The following is a 4,910-nucleotide window of genomic DNA, read 5'->3' as shown; positions in this document are numbered from 1 at the left end:
TTAAGGCTGCCTAAAGATCCTACCCCCTCATTCTTCTTGTGCAGAAATCAAAAAAAACATTATCTACTTGAACATTCCCAACTTACTCCAACGTGGGTTAAATGTTGACAAAAAATCCAAAAACTCACACAATCTGATCCAATTTCCTAAAAAAGGTGGGGAATGCGACCCAAAACCCTAAAAAACCGCTTCTAAGCCCGGAACAAGTTTGTACAGAATGTGTAATGAATCTAGCTCAATCAACACCAAGTAACGGCGAACTCACGCAGACCCTAACTTCTACCAGCGACAACACCCGCTGGGCTTCGTTGAGCGCATTATCTCGCCGGTTAGGCTGATTAGGGCTGGTGGGGGCAGGTGGGGGCTGGTGGAGGCCGGTGGACGCAGATATCAGGGTGTCTTGAGCCTTGGCTAACCTGCCTCCCGAGTTGGTGCCGGTGGAAGTCAACCTCGAGGGCATTATTATGCCAAGTGAAACAAGTCAGACAGCAGAAGACAAAAACCATACGATCTCACATACATGTGAATCTAAAAAAAAAGAGAGAAACTGAACTCAGACACAGAGAACAAACTGGTAGTTGCCAGAGGCAGGGGTTGGAAGCGGGTAACATGGATGAAGGTGGTCATGAGTCCTGGGATCTAATGCACCGCATGGTGACAATAGTTAATACTGTATTGTTATTTGAAAGTTGCTAAGAGAATAAATCTTCAAAGTTTTCAACACACGGAAAAAAGTTGCAATACACGAGGGAATGGGTGCTCACGTATTTCACAGTATTCACATATATCGAAGCATTGTGCTGCACACCTAAAACTGATACAATGTTATAGGTCAACTATATCTCAATAAAAATTACATAAATAAAGACAAAATGGGAGGGGAGACAAGAATGCAAAAATGTGGATAATTGTTGAATGAATTCAGGTTGAGGTTGACTATACTATTATCTCTATTTTTTGTGTATGTTTACGTTTTTCACCCCAGAAACTGTGACTGAAAAAATTATTTAACTGTCTCCAAATTGGATTGGTATATGTTACTGATTGCAACCACACTAAGAGTCTGTTCAACATCAAGGCAATGTTTGTTAGGAAAAAGAAAACCTCATCGCGTAATTACATTAACACATACTATATAGTTTCCCATGTTTGTAATAAAAGACTCACTGTAGCCCAGCTGGTGTGGCTCAATGGTTGAACCAGGAGTTCACTGTTTGATTTCCCATCCCTGCTCATGCCTGGGTTGCAGGCTCGATCCCCAGTAGCAGGTGTGGGGGATGCAGCCCATCAATGATTCCCTCTCATCATTAATGTTTCTATGTCTCGCTCCCTCTCCCTTCCTCTCTGAAATCAATGAAAAGATATTTTTTAAAATTTCACTGCAATGAGAAATGGTTACAAAGTTTTATGTTATTATTTCCTGAGATGAGATGATGTATTTTTAACTGGACTGGTGGGTAATTTTTGAATTGCAAGCTCAAAAAGTTGGGTGATAAATTCCCTGAATACAGAGAAAGCCTATTTAATGATTCTTTTTTTTTTTAAATATATTTTATTGATTTTTTACAGAGAGGAAGGGAGAGGGAGAGAGAGTTAGAAACATCAGTGAGAGAGAAACATCGATCAGCTGCCTCCTGCACACTCCCTATTGGGGATGTGCCTGCAACCAAGGGACTTGCCCTTGAATGGTATCGAACCTGGGATCCTTTCGGTCTCAGGGCAAAGCTTCATTCCTCTGAGCTCAATTGGTCAGGGCCCTATTTAAATGATTCTGTGTGCATAGGGAAGCGAGCTTTCTGGACAGGGAAGCTGGCCTCCGTGCTCGGGGAGGCACACAGCTCATGTGTGCAGCTGGCAGAACCCCAGTACAGAGAGGAGCAGGTGCTATTTCCCGACGACACCTACTTGTGCGTGTCCCAACACTATAGTTAGAAAATGGCTCGCATTTTTAGCTGCTTTTCCCAGAACTCAGAGTTTCATCTTCCTGTTTATCTTGGTGGTATGCCTATACTTGTGCTTTTTCTGTTCCCTATGAACGTGTGAAGATGAGATTTCACAGGCGAGGAGATGAGGGGTCACTAATTAACACTCAGATGTTTGATTTCCTGAGCAGAACAGACACTCTCTTATGAGTTTTTAAAGTATTTTTCAAGGAGAAATCGGTCTAGTCCAGCGGTTCTCAACCTGTGGGTCGTGACCCCTCTGGGGGTCGAACGACCCTTTCACAGGGGTCGCCTAAGACCATCAGAAAACACATATATAATTACATATTGTTTTTGTGATTCATCACTATGCTTTAATGTTCAATCTGTAACAATGAAATTGGGGGTCACCACAACATGAGGAACTGTATCAAAGGGTCGCAGCATTAGGAAGGTTGAGAACCACTGGTAGTCCCTTTAAGGTTAAGTTCTGTTCACTGGGTTTTTCTTCAAGAGTCAACTGGGTCATTCCTAACTTCATTTCCTCATTTTAACTCCGTTCTTTGCAAACCATCTCAGCTTTGCCTCCACTTTTTAGTAAATTTCCTATACGTCTGTAGTGGTTACTGCTTTATAGTTTAAACATAGCAGGAAGAGCAAAGGGAAGCCAAATACTGGTAGGTGCTCAGTTAGCTTTGGCCCCAGTTGGTGTGATCTGGAGACGATAGCACTTAAATTTAACCCATCCGTTGGCTTCTAGAACCATTTATTAGGTTGTTGGCAGGAAAAGTTTTGTAGTAATTCCTGGTTTGGGGAGACAATAAGCCTTTGTTCTCCCCGGTGCATTAGGCAACAAACCTAGTGTCACTGATCGTTTAACTGAAATGGGAGGGACACTCGCTGTCTTGCTCTTGCTTCATTTTCTGTAAATGGACTAATAGGAGTCTCAGCTCAGAGTGTTGTTGTGAGGATGCAATGAGCCACACCGGTTAGGGCTAGGTTGTCATTCTTTGTTTACATGTCCACACTGGACTGGATGCCTCCTGGGTGCCTGTAGTGTAACCACTTCATTTGTGTGACAAGGACAGTCTGGCATGTATTTAATAAAGCTCTGGGAAAGTTGGATACACATCTGAGGTGGATCCAGGTCTTGATTCTTTACAAAAAGTTGGATTTCAGTTTGGTCTGGAATTTGAAGCTGTGAGTATCTTACTTATCTCAGTATCCCAGGGACTAAGCTCATTGGAATTGCTATCCTCTTCCACTGGGTAGCATCCCTAGAATACTGTTTATTTATACAGCAGAATTTTAAAAAGTGAGGCTCTTTTTAAAAAACATATTTTTATTGATTTCGGAGAGGGAGAGGGAGAGAGAGAAATGTCAAGGATGAGAGAGAATCATTGATTGGCTGACTCCTGCACACCCCCTACTGGGGATCTAGCCCTCAACCTGGGCACCTGCCCTTGACCAGAATCGAACCCAGGACCCTTTGGTTCCCAGGCTAATGCTCTATCCACTGAGCCAAACCGGGTGATACAGCAGATTTTAATGACGGTTTGCAATTCTGTATTGTTGATGAAGAGCTTTTATGTTTTTGGATTCAGGCTATTTTTTAAAAAAAATATTCTACAAAGAGGTTTATAATAATTTCTTTTTTGTTTTTAATTGATGTCAGAGAGGAAGGGACAGGGAGAGATAGAAACATCAGTGATGAGAGAGAATCATTGATTGGCTACCTTCTGCATGCCCCACACTGGGGATTGAGCTTGCAACCAGGGCATGTACCCTGATCAGAATTGAACTGAGACTTCCTGGTTCATAGATCAATACTCAATCACCGAGACACGCCAATCGGGCTATAATAATTTCTTATATTCTTCAGGCTTTGCGCTACACCTTTTAGCTCTTGTGTTTTAAGTGTGGCAGGATCTCATCTCATATGGGCCATTTAAGTTATTTGTGGTCTATTTACATGATACACAAGGCTAGCACAGCACTGCCCACATCAGCTGGTGTTCAGTCAAGTTTTGGAAAATCCAAAATCATGGCCCTTTTTATTCTTAAAATAAATGGCAGGCAGAAAAAAACACCCTTGGCTTATGTTGGTAAGGTTTGCGTGTTCTGTAAAATAAAAAATTACACTCATCAACATAGCACAGGTTCTCTTAAGTGATTAAAAATTTTTTTTTAATCGTGAATGTAGTGAAGCTTGCTCATTTATCACCCGAATCCAACCCGCAGGCATGATTCCATCAGATAGAATTTAAGTGCCTGAACGTGGATATTGGGATGAGCATGGATTACTTTTTTTTTTGCGTATTTTTTAAATTTAATTTTGTTTTATTTCTTAAAGTATTACAAAGAGTATTACACATGTCTCCTTCCCCTCCCCCCTTGACATTCCCCCGGCCTCCCCCACCCCCCAGTGTCTTGTGTCCATTGATTATTCTTATAGAGCATTGATTACTTTTAAGTCGGTAAAATATTTAAGCTAAATATTTTTTCTCGAGGTTTCAAACTTGGCAGGATTTTACAGGGTTTGAAAATGGTAAAAAAAAAAAAAATCAAATGTCAATACCTTCAAATGGCCAAACCCGGCACGAGGGCTTGGATGAACACCGCAGCAATACTCATTTTTGTCTGCTGTCATTTCAGACCTTGTTGAGACAGGGGCTGCGCTGGTGTCATGGAAAAAAACAGCTTTGGAATCTGACAGTCGATTGCCTGGAGCCAGTCCCAGTCCTGCGCGACAGCGGCCGAGTGAGTTACTTGACTTCTCTGGATTTCCGTTTCCTCCGATGCACAACGAGGGCTGCGGCAGACACGGTGCAACCGCGTCCGGAGAGCGCCTACGACACACCGGAGGGTTAAACAAACAGCAGCCATACGGCACCGGCCCTCCCGGCCAGCGCTGGCCCAGCAGGTGGACCGTCCGGGTCGCGGGCCACCGCAGCTGCGCAGTGGCCCCGCCCTCCCACGCTCCGCCCC

Source organism: Myotis lucifugus, unplaced genomic scaffold, assembly GCF_000147115.1.
Source record: "Myotis lucifugus unplaced genomic scaffold, Myoluc2.0 scaffold_724, whole genome shotgun sequence".
Classification (NCBI taxonomy): Eukaryota; Metazoa; Chordata; class Mammalia; order Chiroptera; family Vespertilionidae; genus Myotis; species Myotis lucifugus.
Note: the sequence above shows the minus strand (reverse complement) of the source record.